At 40.6% G+C, this 19,471-nt stretch overlaps 1 long non-coding RNA gene across 2 annotated transcripts in view; it reads right to left on the reverse strand.

Annotated features, from left to right (window-relative positions):
• Window positions 1-19,471, reverse strand: part of LOC146658754 (uncharacterized) — a 64,503-nt gene that overhangs the window by 12,473 nt on the left and 32,559 nt on the right. For both annotated transcript variants that reach the window (XR_014913753.1, XR_014913752.1), the window contains exon 4: window positions 3,829-3,874. This is a non-coding gene — a long non-coding RNA (uncharacterized LOC146658754). The remainder of the gene's footprint in view (window positions 1-3,828; window positions 3,875-19,471) is intronic.

A 19,471-nucleotide genomic window follows, 5' to 3' on the forward strand; every position in this document is an offset into this window, starting at 1 on the left:
AAAATAAACAAACGCAGCTCACATCACATTTGCCACTATTTTTTCTTTCTTTAGCTCTTTTGCAGCAAAGGGCATAAAACCACGTCAGTAGTTTTGGTTTAGTTCGCCATCCAGCATTTGTGAAGCAGGAACTCAGTCCAATACAAATGATGAATTTGGTAATCGGGAGCAGTGTCACTCTATTCTCCAAATCTTGCTGAGGTGTAATGAGTCTCTGAGGGGCCACTTGTTCCTTACATCCAGTGAAACAAGCACCAATGTCATCAATCTTCAAAGAGGCTAAAGTGAAGTCAACTTCTGTCTGAAGGTGCTCCCGCTGATTTCTTCACGTGAGCTCAGTGGAAAGCCCACGTTCCCATTACATGTGAGAGTGTGCATGCGTGGGAGAGTCGGGTGCGGTTGCACCCAAGAAAACCTCTGACCAAATCGCAGCCAAGGGCGAGTGACACCACAGCATGAAGCAGGGATGTGGTGCACACACATGCACACTCACAAATGTTAGCATGGAATGGGTTCAGTGACATTTGACCCTGGTCATTCAATTGCCTGTCAACACCATGTACTCCCATCGTTTTGTGCATGACTGTGCGATCATATGTTTTCCTCTGTCTGACCTAAATGTAGTTATGTCTAGACACTTCTTTCTTTCTGCTGCTGCATTGCTAATATTGTGCACCTCATGTCAAAAGTTTGCTTTTTCAGGAAGTTAAACAAGACTCCTTCCCCTCTCCTCGCAGACAGCAACTTCATGGTTGGCATAGTGAAACCAGGAACAGGCAAGGGTGAGCTGCTCAGTTCACTCTCACTCATGAATCTGAGGTTTCAGTGTGTATTCTTTTTACGTTGGTTTTGATTTCCTTTTAATGCTGCTGGGTTTTTTTTTTTAAATCTACCATTAAGCAAATAAGGAAGCTTCATGTCTTAAAGCCCAGATCAGATTAGATCTTATTCTCTAAATAAGGATAAAGTATTGTAAGACAACAGTATTGGAAAACAACAATACAGGGATTGACATACATACTGCATATCATAATCTTCAGGGAGATTTAATCTGAGTAATTTCCTCTGATTGATCCTGTTGTTTCTGCCTTGTGCTTCATCAAAATATTTGCTCAGATGACAACATATGTCTCTATTCTGTTTTGGAGTGTCGCCATCAGCTCTGGATTGAATACAGTAAACACATACGCACAACTACACATGTTATCTGGTAAAACAACAAGCTGCCCTTGCTTGTCTTCTGCTGGTCGGGGCCTCAGTGGGATGGACAGTTTGTGAAAATGACAGGACATGCCAACAAATTGCATCACTTCTGCCTCTGTGGCCGAGGACAATGGGCCACCATATGCCGAAGTGGGGAAATGAATGGAGCTCATTTGTGCTGGCACCCTGAGCCCCAGCTCCCCTCGACCCTGCTGGGGCCTCCGTGGCACCGAGGCCGACACAGATAGACGAGCCCACCCTGTACCACACAGCTATGCTGCTGTCCAACAACACATCCCATACACCGAATCCAACAAATACAATTTGGATTTGTTGAAAAAAAGAAAATAGAAGCAGATGAATAAGGGGAAAAAAGTAAAAACAGTTTGACATTTGGTGCTACTTCCCTAATTGTGGCTGAGAGGGCATTTTACATGATCACAAATAATATTTAACACTCTACCCTGAGAATGCAGTGTTACTGTAATCAGAGTTCCCAGAAGTTTGAATACTTTTCACAGAAAACTGAAGTAACAAATTATGCATTACATACATACATACATGCAATACATACTCTTCTTGTAAAATGATCTTTATACATTCATATTCAGTATAAATGGGTATTCAGGATGTGCTGGTCCCTGTCTGTAACAGTAGCCCTGTTTGCCCATTTGTGTTTTTCTGTGTCTTTATTTGTGTGTGTGTGTGTGTGTGTGTGTGTGTGTGTGTGTGTGTGTGTGTGTGTGTGTAGGCCTGGGATGATAGCAGATGATTAAGGAGTGGCTGCTCTGTTGACATGAGATACTAATGAGGATGAAATGAGAAGGTCAGGGCTCGTCTCCAGGAGGGGGGGACACCCTCCTCCCACCACCATCACCACCAGCCCCCCCCCCCCCCCCCCACCCCACCCCGGCTTCCTCTGTCTTGGACGGACGGCTAATCCTCCTTTTTAATCGGCACAGGAAAGTACGCACATACACATATATAAAACACACACATGTACACACAGAGGCGCCTCTGATCAGGCCTCTGCATCTTCATAATGGAGGTAATTAGCTGCTCAACAAGGCTAGCTCAGCATTATGATTAGCACTTCTTTCTGAGCCCACTCAAAATCTGACCAGGGTGGCCTCTGCTGTCAATCCACACGGAGCTACATTGGAACTGCAGCAAGCATCAAAAAGTTTATTAGCTTAGCCTCATGATATATCAATGTAAATATTACTCACACAGAGAAGCCAAATTCTGACAGGCTGAGGCTGTTCTTTATACCCAAACCCCAGTCAATAGATAGCTTGCATTAATTATTAATATGTAAATATTTATTTTGTATCAATCGAAGTACATTTGGGGTGTTTTACTAACCTAAAAGCAGCAGCTATCAATCAATCAGCGACTCACAAAGCGATGAAAAAAGAAATATAATGAAAGGGAGCGCAGACGATGGCAGGAGTACGGCTGTCCAGCGATGCAGCAAAGTGACCTGTGTGAGTGTAGGGGAGCTCTTATTAAAAAAAAAAAGGTGTAAGGGTCTCTATCAGCATGCTGAACTGTTGACCCTGACACGGGGAAGGAAGTGCTCGGCCAGCTGCTTGCTATTATTCATCTCTCTGGATAGGCCTCAAAAGAAAGGTGATAGCGAAGGGGACGTGGGTGGGAGTGAGGTGGCATGAGAGCGGGAGAAAGAAAATGGGCGGGTCAGATCATAAAAAGAAGTTGGGCTTGTGAAGTGCAGCGAAGGGTTTGATGGAGGCCTCCTGAGCTATGATGCCTGTGCTTTTTAAAGAGCGTTAATCAAAGGTTGATGCGTATCAGGGTGACCTCCTCCACACACACACACACAGCAAAGCCCCACCTTAGCCAGGTGTCATTTTTCAAACTCAGTGAGATAAAGATCCTCAGGTTGACACCCAGCTCAAGAGAACTGTTGATATGATTTAAGTCTGATTTATGTGTGTGTGTGTGTGTGTGTGTGTGTGTGTGTGTGTGTGTGTTTGCGTGATCATGTATGCGTTTCCATCAACAAAACATGAGGAGGAACCTTTGCCGCCCCTGTGTTTATCTTATATGATTGGACACATTAAACTCTGTTTATTACTACATATACTACTCCCTCCAGAGGGAGCTGTACAAAGTCTGATAAATTTCCTCACTTGTGTGAGCACTGGTTGGGGCTGCAAGTGTGCATGGATCAGAAAATCTAGGAGGTGCATAGTTAGAACAAACTGAAAACTCTGTGGCCCATTTCTCATCTCTTAAGGCTGGCGGCTCAAGGTTATATGATATGCAGAACACATGAAGAACACCAAGTAACATGGGTTTGAACAAAAAAGTTAAGAAGTTGAAAAGGCTTAATAAAAACATTATTTCAATATTGATGGACATAGCTCTTTTACATTCTTGTGTGACGTTAATATATCGATTTAGAAAACCCTTCATTACAACTTCATTACAACCCATTGTTCAACAGCATGTTCGACACTTGATGTCGTCTTTCCCTTTCATTTGTCACCTGTGCGTATAATTATGCTTATGAGTTCTGATAGAACATATAAGAATATATAAGTGGGGATCATATTTTTGTGCACTTTTCAAGTAAAAAAAAGTCCCAAATAAACTACATACCACTTAAAGCTGATTTCTTCTATTCCGAGGGATCACATTTCTTCTCCTGTAACAAAAAATACATAAATAAATGATAATAAGAATAAAATTACACAGCTGTAGAATTCATAGGGAGGGGTTTTGAATGTGTTCAACTGCAATCATTAAGCTTACAAAAAATTGACTCTTTTTTTAAAACTTTGACAAAAAAGTATTTTTTTTCCCTTTAACCTACTGCAGTTAGCGTGCAAGTAAAATACATCAAACTTCACAAACACGCTACGTACTGAGTTTCGCTTCTATCTAGTGTGATTGCTCTCGCTCGCTGTTTGATCAAGAGCAGGGGGAAGAGAGAAAGTGGTATAGAGAGCGAGAGAGAGAGAGGAAAAATGAGCCTGCCAGTGGTTAATTGAGCATACAGATTCCTAATGTGTCAGGCGGTGGCCTTGCAGATGAGGGATGGCACTTTTTTACGATGCATCTTCCTTTGTTTCCTCTTTAAGGCTAATGAAGTCAGCCTTCCAGTCGCCACCTGGGCCGGACGTTCAGACACTAGAGACAGTTTCACATCCCCATTCACAAAGTCTAGCGGTGAATCGTCATCTCCGACACCCTCTCCACCCCTACCCCCAACCCTCAGCCAGCCGGAAGGTAAATACACGCACATGCAGCAACACATAGAATGAAGGACTCAATTTTGGCATGGTCATACACACTGCTCCAACTATATATTAAAAAATGCATGCACATACGCACTAGTCAGGCTTATTAGTTGGACTTTTGTGATAAACTCACACTGTAGGCCAGCATTTGCAGCATATTCATTATCAAGGCTGCAGACCTGTTTATTTTTACTGTCTCAAAACAGCAAGCATCCATTATCCAAAGATTTTTTTTTTGTCTCTCTTGCTTGTCTTTTCTTTTTTTTCCCTACATGCCTTTAGGTCACCCACTAATGAGCTTAACACTGAGGAAACGTGGAAGCGATTAGATGAGGCTTGGCTGTTTGAACAATGGGGTGATGATATTGTACCTTATGATTACAAGCATTTATATCAACAGAAACAGGGGAGGAGAAACAAGACAGGCGAGAAACTCTGTAGATTTCCATGTGCATGCACGGCTGGGTGACTTTACATGGTGTTTGCAAGCAACTAGTTATTGATGATCTCAGTTGTTGGCAGCCTCCGATTCCCTCCTTATCCTTGATCTGCTTTAGCAAGTTAGGCCTAAACCTCCCTTAGTGCCACTTTTTCTCTTTGCCGTGGCAACCCAGGCCAAGTAGCTCTGGTCACCCAAACATGTTCAAGGTGCTCCATGGCCATATGTTTGCTCACTGGGGAGCGAAGTGGGGAAGAGCTGGACTGTATGACCTTCATCCAGGTTGAGCAATGAATACTCTAGGCTCTGCTCACTTGGGTTCATGCCAGGTGAACACAGTAGTCGAGCATCCCAGACATGCAACTGGATCCCAGCAAGAATTTCACCGTACAAGAGGTGGAAAAACAAAAGGGTGTAACTGTTGGGAACTGTTAGGAGCAGAAGCTCAAAGTGGTGTTTACGGGGTGATGTACATTAAAAAAAGGCTAAATTGTTTTGTCTTTTTAAAGATGTTTGCATATAGTTAGTTCATATATAAAGGGTTGGATTGTTAAGACTTTACCAAATTCAGAGGACATCCTGTCCTGATATGTCACAACACCAATCTTAGCACGGAAACTGCAGACAAACTGGTCATAGTGCAGCATTTGCTTGGCATGGCCTCAGAATTTGGCATTTCAACAATCCTTTTGATTTCCTCTAAGTCCAACTCCAACTTCCATTTTTCAGGTTGTTTCATTATTTGATATCAATTCCCCGTTTAGAAATATTCAGCTCTGGCAATTTCCAGAAACACTGTGGCAGAAATGCCTCACACAGTAGCAGTAGTTCCCTGTTTTAGTTCTCTTGGGTGACAGGCAAAAGTGTTGTGGTTTTACAAGCACTGCGTCAAGATTCTAAAAATAATCTGTGACTTTTTCTTTCAGTCGCGGCATTTTCACTATTACAATTAAATGGCAGTTTTTAAATGACTGTATCTAGTTCAATTGATTTTAATAACAAATGTCAGAACAATATATATATTTATTTATTATTATATGTGTAACTGAAAAAGTGTTTATCACAGTTTGTCATCCTTCTATATATAACATGTTTATACATTTCATGTATGCTTAAAATCCACAGTAATTAAATGTCATTGTTCCCCAGTGGCCTTCCCTTACATCATTTCTACGCATTGCTTCGTTTTAACCTCTTTAACACGTACAACCTCTTGAATTATTCCATCTGCATGGGTGCAAAGTAAGCAACAGATTAAACCTGAGCTGATAACTCAAAATGTCGGCATAGTTGAGTCAACAAGGGACCTTTATGGGAAGGGAAAGGGCTGAAGGAAAATGCCATTACTCTCCAGATAATTTAAACATGTGTTGGCATTTATCTTGGTGGTCCATGTCCGAACACTAATGACAAACTCTTGTTATTAGTGGACTGAATCAAAGCCAAAGGCATGCCCACCCAAAACTTTAATCCCTTAATGTTCCCCACTCTCTAATTTGGTATTACAAAAAATTATGCTCAATTCATAGGTACAGCATTTCTTCAAAGTAAGTATAAATAGAGTGTAACAAAACACATATTTGACATGGTTTGGTGTTTTTTTTCTTCGTTTTTTTTTACATCTCTCTTTCTGTCTTTCCATCATGGTCGTTCACCACCAAACTTTGTTTTCATGGGAAGATTAAATATTTCTGCTTGAGAAAACCCTTTAAACTATGAAATGACTGCTGTCACTGACACACAGAACCCCCATCTGTACACACACACACACATCACGCTCCCCTGATTTTGGATGGATAGATGGTTGGGAAGGGAGGGGGGGGGGGGGGCAGAAATATATAATCTCCTGAAAAGAATGAGGCCCTCTGGGATTTTGTCAAAGTGGCCCCTCTCTGCACCAGGATTGGAAGAGAGCGGGGAGGGAGTGCTGGTGGTGTTCTTGCTTGGGTGGGAGGTGGGGAGTGGGGGGCTAAAACATGGCCACTCCACACTGTAACCTGAGCCAGAAGGGGGCCAATCTGTCAAATAATTAGCTGTTGCCCGGCACAAAGGTTTTATTTGCAGGAATTTCATCGAGGCAGGATTGAATAATATGTCTGTGTATTGTGCGGGGTCATGGGAACATCATCTCTTACTGGTGGGCCATAAAAGACGGCTAAATGATAATGAGAAAAGGCTCTGGTAATTCAATTCCTCAAGCGTTGGTTTCCATCCTTTTTCCTCCCCCACCCCTCCTCTCTTCCTTTCTCGCTGTCTTTCTGTCCTTTTTTTCTCTGCCCGGCTAATTGCGGAACTTCATGTTGATGTTGAAGTGGCTTTATTCAGTGTGCATGAAAACACGCACACAGTGTGCTTTAGCTGCAAAGAAAGAAGATGGTTTTAGATCATTTTTTTATTCACTCCACTCTTATTGATTTTTATGTAGTATAGAGTTCATGAAAGACTAACTAAATATACAGGATTTGCCTCTCCAAGATCTAAAGCTTTGTCATGCAAACAGTGGAAAATAACAGAGGTGGGACCAAGTCATTGTTTTGCAAGTCTCAAGTAAGTCTCAAGTCTTTATCCTCAAGTCTCAAGTCAAGTCTCAAGTAATGTCAGGCAAGTCAGAGTCGAGTCTCAAGTCACTGGTGTAAAAGTCCGAGTCAAGTCACAAGTCTGAAACTTTGAATTTCAAGTCCTTTCGAGTCTTTAAAAAAAAAACAACGAAAAAATAATGTTGCAGTTATATGCTAAATGTAAATATTAGACCATGTAATTTTAAATCTGTGTTTTTCTCAACACATGACAAAATAGTGAACTTAGAAAATATACACAAATTGTGAAATTGCACCTCTTTAAAATGCAGCTCAATTAAACCTAGCTCCAAGAATAATTTTCACCGACATTTCTGAGATAAGCTGCATGTTATTCTTGGATGCGGTTGTAGGACCGGCTTTAAAATCGCATGACAAAAATATCATACACATTTAAAAAAAACTGCATCACCAACGTAGCCTGGACAACATTTGCTAGTTAGATGAAGTCAGCTATCTCATTGTAGCATATTTATATGCATATTTATAATCATACGGTTCTTGGAGTGAGTGCATACACTCATGAAGTTTAGTAACTTCCGGTCACTGCAACAAGCCCAGGTACAGTTTACCGACGGATGGGTGCAGGACCTTGAAATGCACCGTGTAGAACGAAAGACCATCGTACGTATCATAAGTTTACCAGTCTCACAAATTGTCGTCATAAATACACAATCGTTAACCGTTTATTAATAGGACCTTTGAGCTCAACGGTAATTAATTAGTAGTGGAAATAATTTCTGGTGTAAAAGTCATTGGTGTAAAAGTCCAATCACAGAAATGTAGCAGTGACAATAATATTGTATGCTGTAATCGTACTGGGCAATTAGTGATACAGAAAACCTGTTTTATCCTGTGAATAAAAGTATATGTTTTTGTCAGTGTACCATAATAACAGAAGCGAAACGCAATATTGTGTCAGGACAATTCACTATTTATGCACAATAAATAAAGGAGCATAGCGCGACAATTTCTGTTCAGCGCCAGACTTGCTTGTAACCTATATCACTAATTATGTTATGAAAATGACGTATTAACTACCAAAAAACACTGACCTTCGTGTAAATGCTTGGAGCAGACTAACCTGTGAGCTGGAGTGTTCTGGGACGTTATATTTGGTCTTTGAATGGCTGCAATCCAGACCATCCGTCGCCTCTTTGTTACTTCGGAAACATGGCTGAACAATTTCTCTTCAACGACGTAATCCAATAACAACCGATCTCTTTACCCGTCGGCTTCCCGTGGCTGTCATGCGACCGGCTATTGCAGTTAATAATACAACAGCTTCTTGACATTTTTGTGTTTCTTTTTATCGCTGTGTAACTGATTTTAATTGAAAGCCTGCGTGCGCTAGTACCGCTTGCCACAAGTTCCCAGAATCCTTTGCGGTTCTACCCGTGAATGACGTCACATTTTCAATCTCTATATAATATGCATGTTAAATTTTATATTTGGGGTAAAATATCAAGTCTTTTCAAGTAAACCGGTTCAAGTCCAATTCAAGTCCCAAGTCATTGGTGTAAAAGTCCAAGTCAAGTCACAAGTCTTAGAACATTTTTTCAAGTCAAGTCTAAAGTCATAAAATTAATGACTCGAGTCTGACTCGAGTCCAAGTCATGTGACTCGAGTCCACACCTCTGGAAAATAATAAATGAATGGGCATGTACATATACAAACATAACAGAAGCTATCAGAGAACAGATTTAAATGCATTTGATATTTTGCTGGTAAAATACAAATAAATAGATAATAAGTTGGATATGCTTCCCACTCCCAAACCCACTGGCTCAGTTGTCTTTTTGTACACTGACCTCTGACATCTGAGAGCAGCCGACCAGGAAGTGGATAGTGTTAAAAGGAATTGATTGGTTTGTGGTCTATAGATGATTGTTTATATCATTCCATACTGGAGGTTTGACCTTTGGCGACCCTTCTGTGGACCAATCCGCTGAGAGCCATGACCTGTATCCATTTGCAACGGCGCTAATTAGCTTTGACGGGTCTGGGTTTGCGTCGGGGTTGTAAAATGAAGCCCTGCAGTGCCCTGATTGAAGAAAGACCCGGCTACTCCACTTTGGGCCCACCATTTCCTCCCGCCAAATGTCAAACACATTAAACTTAATGTACCAGCAAATCTTACTCAATTATTTGTATGTTGTTGAGGTGTGTGTGTGTGTTTGCGCGCCCGTGTGGTGCCGCTAAATGGCGTTCATATGTCAGTGTATGTTCAGCTGTCTGAACACACTCAAGCATGCTGGTGTTTACATGTAAGCGGGGAGCGACAGAGTAGGAGACAGAGAGTTTGCTGTTTCACTGGCACGTCCATGTGGGATGAGGTTACACATCCTGCGACGCACTGCAGAGTGATGAGGAAACTTGCTTTTAAGTAAAATAATTGGTTTATTGCATCCTGTGATCTGGCTAATTGTAATGAAAGCAAGCTTACAATTTTCCAATTATAATTCTATGTCGATTCTGTTCCTCTCTAATAAAGAGGAGCACTGATGCAAAACAAAATGCCAGGACTCCATTTCCTGCTTGTGCCTTAGAGCTATTCAGAGATGAGGGATGTACACACCCTCCAAATATCAGCCCCAGTACCCCACATAAAGCATCCGACTGACGAATGAGAGCAATACTAGCGTGAGGAAAGTGTTTCCGTGTACAGCACACTTTCACAAATCAAATACAGACATTTTTTGGGAGAAAAAAAAGAAAAGAAATCATTTAAATTTCAGTATAAAATAATACATTATACATTAACAAAGTATGCAGCACAAAATGATTGGATCATGTGACAATGTGCTACTTTTTTTGTTACTCATCACCTAACTGAGACGAGTCACTCTTTGTGCCTCTGACAAATCATCGGATAAAAATCTCCTCCCCTCACAGTCGTCGCCCCTCTCTCCCTGCTCCTCCTCCACACGGACAAGCGCACTTGTGCCTCTCGGTATCAGTCACTCATATGTCTCTCCACCCGGCCTGTCAGTCTCCTACTAAATTCCCTGGATCACAGTACATCTGACAGTATTTCATCTCGGATTTGAGGATAAGTGAGAGGATTTCAGTTCAAGCTGGGAGCTTAGCATGAAAATTCCGCTCAGTGTGAAAAGCTAGGCGTTTACACGATGTGGGAGCCCTCCAGTACCCCCCTGTTTTTTCCTCCTATACTATACCCTCTCTCTCTCTTTCCCTTGCTCTCTGTTGTTGATTTAGCTGTGAGTGGCTGCCTGACACAACACTGGGTAACTCCTCAAGGAGCTAAATACAGCTAACCCTGTTGCATAGTTATTCTATCCCTGGACTCCGAGGGGAAAAGAAAAAGGATGTATTTTAATTAAGCAAAACCCAGGGGCTTCAGTATTACTCTGGCCACACTGGGGGAAGACAGTGAGATGAAAAAAAGAAAGAATAATGTGTCAGGAAATAAACTGCAAGGTTTAAAGGTGCAGAAATCCAGGGGGTGGGTGGCAGGAGGAATTCTTACATTATCAGCTTTGATTTGACACGTTTTGAGTCTAAAACACTCGTTTTAGAAAATGGTTTATAAAAAAATATAAACCTGCAATTTTTGTGAGACAGTATATCTTCTCTTTCTTTTCCACACGTGAACATTCCGGTGCCGTTTTTTGCGCCAGATTAGCATTTGCGCTCTGAATTTTGTGAACTGTTCAAAACTCAAATATGAAGCGATTCAGCTAATTTCCTGCAAGAAAAAATCGACCAGACGACACGCGATTTAAAACACATTTTCAAAGATGATGTTGCCCGTCGTCTTGCGTATAATCTCATTTAAATATAATTACAGTAATTACACTAATGCCTTCAAATTTCTGTGAAACGATCTCGTTAGCATGGGAGGGCTGCTCATGAGCTGACTTGAGTGTTGTACTCCTGCGTGTGTGTGGGTGCCAGATTTTGCTGCAGCATACATGTCTAACAGACTCTAATAACAGATGAAAGGAGAGCGTGGACCCCCTCCACCTCAACACGCACAAACACACATATTCTGCAGCCTAGGTTAACCCTGGAAATAAAGAAATAAAGGCAATACATGGAGAACCTGAGGAGAATCTTGAATGTCAGTTGCTGGTAGGAAAGATGGATTGCCTGAATTCTCCACCAATCACCAAACAACACATTGGCTGCAGCATTGATTGATTAAGTATTTAAGTCGTCAATCTCACATCACCTGCTTTTCTTTTCTCTCGTTCAGCCAAACGGCTTCAGAAAAGCTATGCTGTGTCTGCATGAACCCTGACCAACGGAAAGCGTCAAGGGTTTCTTTGAATTTCAAAAAAAACAACAACAAAAAAAACAACCCAAAAAAGGACTGGTGGTGAGGCCAAAATTTGGACAAACTTAATAGTTCGCAAAGAGACTGGGCTGACTGTAACATTTGTTGCAACCTACGCACTCACACAGTCACAATATGGAGAGAGTACCACTCCCAGTATTGAAGCAGTCCTTTTCTACACTGCAGATCATGCAAGCTCCACTGCTCTCACAGTGCCGTGGAAGAGGCTGCAGTGTATATAACTCAGTCCAATATTATTGATGACAAATCATGATTAACAATAACAATATTGATAAAAATGGTACATTAGCTCTCACCTCTGACCTTATTTGCGGACCTCTTTGTACTATATGATGTATTGAATTTCAAAATCATGCTTGAGTACACTTTGCTTTTAAAAAAGGAGGTGTCACGATAATGTGTTGACAGTACATTGGAGAGCATATACAGAACCACTGTTTTCTTGGAGTTACCCTGAAGACGCCATTGATCTGCCAGTTAACCTATTCTCCTGCAGTAGTTCAGCAGCAAAACCTAGGAGGAAAGCATCCCCCCCCCCTTGCCACCACCTCCACCACCACCACTCCACCTGGGCCATTGTTTCCCTTCCCTAATATGATACCCCCTGAAGGTTCTCCACAGACCTCATTTCTAATCAATGCATGTGGTTGGTGGGATCATCCTGTCTCTGCAAATTAATGACTTCACTTTTTTCTGTGGTTTCATTCCATCGATTTGTTTTATTAGCCCATTGATCTCCAAGCACCTCCTCCCCACCTAACCCAGCCCCAACCCTCTGCTTCTTCTTTACTTATCAATATGAGAGCTGATTGCATCACTTCTGGAAAAAAAAAGTGCTTCCTTCATCATGATGATGACGGAAACAAATATGTAGATTTGTGTGAGGTTTTTTTTTGGTGATTGTACTTACTCTCTGTAAGTGCTTAATTGATTGACTTGTCCATAAAAGGTTCAATATATGTTATTTTCTCTCATGTTTTCTGTGAACATATGAGTCTCCAGGTTAAACTAATCTAGTTTCATTAGTTTAATACAACTGTCATGGTCTAAATCACTCAGACATTCATCTGGTCAGGGCTCGCTGGTCTTATTAACAGCCATATCTAACGCTCTCCTCTATAATTCCCTTTGAGATCTGAACAAAAGGATAGGAAGTGCTTTACTCTGACAAGTCAGACTTCACTTCACAGGAGGAATTACAGCTTTTCATTTTCTGTCACTGGAGCGTTTTAGTGAGGTGCCCCACTACCATAACGATGTTCTTTCTCTCTTGTTTTATGACTTGAGCCACGCACAAAGAGTTGATTCACAGTAATCACTTATGAAAACACAAATGCCCGTGTGTGTATGTAAGCGACAACCGCAAAAGTACACACACTATATATTCAAATACTGAGAGAAATATAGTCAGCGCCATTTGTGCCAGACACAAAAAATTACACCCTCAAGTCGAACAAAAACACACAAATTCCCAGAAGGGAAACAAAATTCAAATGTGTGGTCAGTCGAGTTAGCCCCGGTGTCCATTATTGCTTCTGTCGGAATCCATTAGGATAAACACAGTTTACATTCTCTGGACAACCGCAGTAGCATGTTGTCCTCTCACATGTGGCAGCCATATTACTTCTGTCCTTCCCAAGCCATCAGATAGTGGCACATGCCATCTAGGAAACAAAACCTCAAGTAATGCTAAAGGCTGTAAAATTTTGGACTCCATTAATCATCTCTTTTCCTCTCTCACTTGAAAAAAAAAACAAAAAAAACCCCAGAAAAACTCACCGTATTTTATTTTGGCTCTGAAAATAAATCAATATCTAGAGAATGTCCGTGTTCAAAGATGAGAGAGCGACTATCAAGCACCCAGCTCTCTCGACCAAAGTGCATGTTTATCCAGCTTGTGGGAATTCCTGTTCCTCAGGATGGATCTGGAGTAGTCATGATTGGCGATGTTCCCGTCCCACCCACCCTGGCTGGCCCTTTCATGAAAACCGTATCCAACACAGAAGACTGCTCACTTTTCCTCAGCTCACAGATATTACACTTTTAAACTGGCAGCAGGAGATATTGCTACTGAGTTTACACTACAAAAGAAAATGGATATGATCCCTGACAAACACATTCACATCTGCACATGCGGTTATTCAGAGTGAACATATGTGACACATCAGACTGTCGTAGCTTTGCATGCAAGTGAACCAGCAAGACTTAGAGTCAGCAAAAGTCTCTGCTGCTTTTGCCTTTTACTTTCTTCTACAGATCTATAATTCCACATCCTCAAGTAATTCTTTACCTTCACCCCTTCAAAAATCCTCTTTCAGTAAAGCTCATCAAAATTGCACTCTCTTTCCACACTACAGCAAGTCTACACTGTGACCTTCACAAAGCAATAACTGCCAGCATGATAGATACACTGTATACACAAAGCATTTACATATGTTTGTCTGAACACGCCTTTATAATGTTTATGTTATCTTTATAATAATTTTACCTCTACGCTAGGCCTGCGATTTGAGTCATAAAGAATCATCTAAGCAAACAGATAGGTAAGTTTAGATAGGGTTAGCTGCTACTACATCCCTGCATCTCCTGTCTTTACGTCTTTACATAAATCCTTTCAGGGCTTCTGGCAGCAGTTTCCTGCTCTTTCATCTGGCTCCCTTGTGGTAGGACTATTAGCCCGGCCTGTTTACCTGCAAGTGTTTGGAAGGCAGCTGGCTTTGGACACTCAGTGCCTGCATAGGGCCAGGGGCTGCTGGGACCTGGGAACGCTGGCACCAAATACCGATGGGTAATTAGACCTTCATTCGAGAGCGAATGTGGCAAGCATTAGACACAAGGCTCTTTCCGGTTCAATTCATATCTCCATCCTGCCTTCCTTTCCCTTCTAACAACCATGCACCATCCTCTTTTTTTTTTTTTCTTTTTCCGGTCTTACACAATCCATAATGGCAGGCCAGTATTTTAATGTATGTTAGAGCAGGAAAAAAAGATCAGCAAGAGATCAGCAAGTGATCAGTGTCAGGTAAGTATATAATTTTTATATAAATCTCTAAGACAATCATTTTGAAAAGAAAGGGACATGTGGGGCAGTGGGGAAATTAAAAGCAATAGTCTAACGTCACTTGAATTTTGAGTTTTAATTGCTTAAACACTACAAAATATTTGAATTACATGGAGAATCTATCATGAAAAATCTTAAGTGTCTGTGCGCTTCTTAGGTCCTTTCTGGGAATGAGATCTTTATGCTTAAAAATGAAACCAGGGCAGACATGTGCAATAATAAAAGCAGAAGTGTAGCTGAAGTACCAACCTTCTCAAAAAAAAACATTCTCAATAAAAGAATAAATAAGTAAATAAGCACAAAACCAGACAACAAATTTTAAAAAAGGGTAGATACATACATACAGTACATCATACAATTTCTTTCATTTCAAGAACACTTTTAATTCACGCTGTCAGCTTAATCCATTTTTATGTGGGTCTTTTTTGTGGCATTTAGCAGTTTCCTTCACTTGTGAGAAACATGACAGTGGTTGTTTCTCATGTGAGAGGAAAACTATTGAGAGGCCCCTTCTAGTTTTGCGGTGAAAGGTGACATAACCCATAATTCCACTAAAACCACAATGTTCTTTTATCAGATGTTCCTCTCTGATACTGTGAGGGTGGTTCACATGATGCTAACCAAAGGACTGAACTTCAGAAAATGCACAAAGGTACTTATGTTCAAGTCATTATGTGGGGCATTAGAAAATAGGCAACGTAGCAGGTAAAGTATAATATAGATGAAATCATAAAATTTTAAGCAAGTTATTCAAGAAGCTTGTTCGCTCTACTTCTCAATCTTTAAGTGGTTGGCCAGTGTAACTAATACAGTTTGTGAGTGTGAATTATTAACTTACTGTGTAAAGGCAGCAGTTAATTTGTTATATTAGATTTATCTGGGGTTTTTTTGCAAATGGTTTAACAGAATAAAAGATAATGCTGAAGTTCAAAAGCACACACTGGTGCCTGCTAACAATGGCTAGCTACTGACACAGCTAGCAGTCAAAGGTAACTTGTTTAGCTCCCTCTAAACAAAAATATTTTATATTACACTATTTTTTTACAAAAGGAGTGAATGTAAGTGTGTTAGTGTCATTTTTAAATCATTGTGTTATCTGTTATCTTACAGTAAAACTGATTTAATCTATTTAGTCTCATAAATGCTAACATTGTGCTAGCACTTTTATACTGAATATCCATTTACGTATACACGAAAGGACAGCCTCCCTCAATGGCATCCATTATCAAAAGATAACTACAAAAAATATGAGAAGCCTTGTTATAACAGGGCAGTAGCTTACATCAGTGTAAAAGAAGCAGCTGGTTATCAGACAAGGTAGAGACAAGCAGGGGCTTGACCCAAGATGCAACATCCCAGACAAAACATGCTGTGCAGGCTCCTCACAAGGTTAAGCTACTTTATACCGTGAAACTACAAATTTAAAGTGTTATCATCTACTTTTATTTAAAAACCCCCCCAAAAAGATTACCTAGGCTACGTTTGTGCTTACATCTGACTTAAGCGGTGTCACTGGATATATTGCTGTGTCACTACAATTGCATTATAATGCTGCTGCTTCTGCTGTTGGCACCTTGTTGCAATAGAATCACACTTTGAATTAGGTTGTGTGTCATCACTGACAGCAGCTCATTGGAAAAGAAGGATGGAAATGCCCTGCATTTACTCACCCTTAAAAATGCTGCTGCCCACACGCATCAATAAAACCTTATTCAGTATTTTTTTTTTCCTGTTTCACCAGAAATAATATTATTGCAAATTTTATTGAAACTTTGTAATATAGTTTTGAGACCCCCACCCCTAATTACAACAAAACAAGCTCCATTCACTTATATCTCATGGGCGCCCCCTAGAAAACTGGAAGTTATAGAACTTGGAGTTAAATATCTCTGGTGTCACAAAGCCTGCGACTTGTAATTTATCGGGTGGTGACATCTCCAAACCAAGGAAACAATAATATAAAATAAAATGAGACATAAAATTAAAGTTGAATTTAAAAAAGATGAATTGAAATATTATAATAACACATATCCAATAAAATAAAATCTTTTTTTTTATATTTAATTCATTTAATTAATACTGTTGCAGCTCCACACAGTGTGACACATACACATGTATATATCAGCTATTTAAATTCTGCTGATTAGAAACTGATTCCCCGAGTCCTTGTGTTACAGGTAAAGGGCTGTGAATAGCTGACAGGCTACTCTCTGCTCTACATGAATTGAATCTGAAGGCTGGGGAGGATGCAGCTTTTAGCGGTCAGGGAAAAACACTGGGTCCAAATTAGCATAAACAGGAGCACAAAAGAAACAGGGGATAAGAGCGAAACAGAAAACAGTGTTGTCAATAGGACCCCCCAGTGAGGAATTTCAATTTCATATATCTAATTATCCCTGTCAGATAGAAAGAAGTGACAAAAAGCTGTCTTTGTTCTCTGTCTTTATCTCCCGCATCTCTCTCAATTAATTTCAGCATACGAATATGACTAATTGTCTCTCTGCAGCTCTGAAGCCACATAAATAATAATTTCGACCCATGTTTGAGGGAGGGGTGGGATGTTCGTGCTTCGGTTTATGATATTTGGACACAATGGTTTGTGCATAATTCAGGTGATCACGTTAGCAGGCCGATCCAACCTCTCTGTAGACATCACCCTCTGCCCCACAGTCTTGTAGTCCGCATAATACCTCTATACTTTCCCTCTTTTGTAAACAAAAGCGTTATGTCTCTCATTTCTGTCACTGGGCTTGTTTCTTTGTTTAGAGTGGTGATATTAGCATCATAATCAGACAGAAAGAAAGAGGCGGCAGTGATGGTTGATTTATGCATGGTTTATGAGGAGAGACCAGCTAAACCAGTCAGCATCTGCTATGAATTTTCCAACATGTTTAGGTTTAGACATTCATGTTATAACTGAGTGATTTCAACATATAGTACTTTAGTAACTGATCTCTTTTCATTGGTTTATTTTCAAACTTGGGTGCTTTCAGTAATAGGCCTTTTTTTTACTGTTTATATTGTAATTACAAGAAGCACTCAAACTGCTCTTACAACTTTTTCACTTCATCCAAATTTCTATACCCTTAAAGTATTGCACTTTGGTTTGTGACTCTGACGACTGTATAATTAATTGATATCCTATTCACTCTAAGAGACCATTTCCCTCGTATCAAGCAAACAAAAAAAATATATCAAGTGAGGACGAAGGACGAAAATATGCGCTCGTGAAAAGATGTTTTATCACTTACTGACACTGACATAAAAAGCTCTTGAAGGATGGCGCTGAAGTGATGACATTTGTTTATTCACTCAAATGTGCCTAAAAAACAATCAGCACAACCTAAACACAATGAGCCAAACATCTGAAACCCGTCTAAACAAAGCGGCAGTCGAGCCTGTGCACTCCAACCATAAAACATACTCAGTCATTCACTCAAAGTGAGAGAGGGAGGGCAGCGAGGAGGGGGAGCGGGGGGGATGGTATTGTTACATTTCATTAGACACATTCCTTCTCTGTGGACTCTTGACCAGTTGCCATGGCAGTTCAGCTGACCACATTTCATATCAACTTCTCTTTCTCTCGGTCTCTAAGTCTTTCTTCCTTTGTTCTTTGTTTTATTTCGGTTTTAAACCAAGTGATTTTAATGACACTGCTCTCTTCAATACAACAGTATATTCAAGACATTATAAGAGATAGATTTGGCACTCAAGACTCCATTGCAACAGCAAAGATAATGGTAGAAATATAACTTCCATGAAATCGAAAAAGCTTTTAAAACTTTGTTTTTGAGGCATAACGGGTTGTAACTAGCATCTAGAAAAACTTCAATTCAATAAATATTAAAATGCCAATAAGGTTTGACTCGTTAAGTCGTTAAGGGCCAGTCACACAGGCCTAGAGTCCAGTCAGCAAATGTGGCAAACACTGTTTGTGGGGGGAAAATATGTCTTCCCCAACCAGGTGTGGGTGGCTGCTGGAGGTTGTTGGCAGTCGCTATGAAATCAATTGCTAAAGCCCCATTCAGGTGACCTGTAGTTACCAGATGGGTTACTGGTCTTGAAGGAAAAGAGTTTTACAACTAGTTGATGAGTGGTTGCTGGAGGTGGCTGGCAGTTGCCAGTGTGAATTGAAATTGGTTGCAAAGAGATAAATGGTGCAGCATTAAAACCTCCTTGGGATTGTTTTGGTCACTAGCAGGTTGCTGTGGTTGCCACCAGTTTGCATGGAGGAGGCCAACTTGTCTGCAAACACTAATAAACGATTTGCCAAGGGGTAGTGAAAAGTGCTAGGCAGAGAGGAAATGGAGAATATTTGCTTTAAAAATAAATGTTGCACCTTACCGTTGCGATAAAATATTGCATCAATAAGGCACAACTTTTACTTTGAAAGTGAATGTTCTCCACTTCCACTTGGCATTACCCTTCTTCAAATTTCTGTACAGCTTGGAGATTAGATGGTTAAGGTTTAGAGGAAATTCACTGTCTTACATGCAAATTGCGAATGATCATGCCAATCTGCAACCAAATAAATCATAGATTTTTGGAGGTTTTTTGGGGTAGCTACGCTCTTTGTGACCAATTTCACCTTGTAAGAGCTAGCAA

The sequence above is a fragment of the Rhamphochromis longiceps genome, linkage group LG11, assembly GCF_057381845.1.
Source record: "Rhamphochromis longiceps isolate RC_006_pf linkage group LG11, R_longiceps_female_GT1.1, whole genome shotgun sequence".
NCBI lineage: Eukaryota > Metazoa > Chordata > Actinopteri > Cichliformes > Cichlidae > Rhamphochromis > Rhamphochromis longiceps.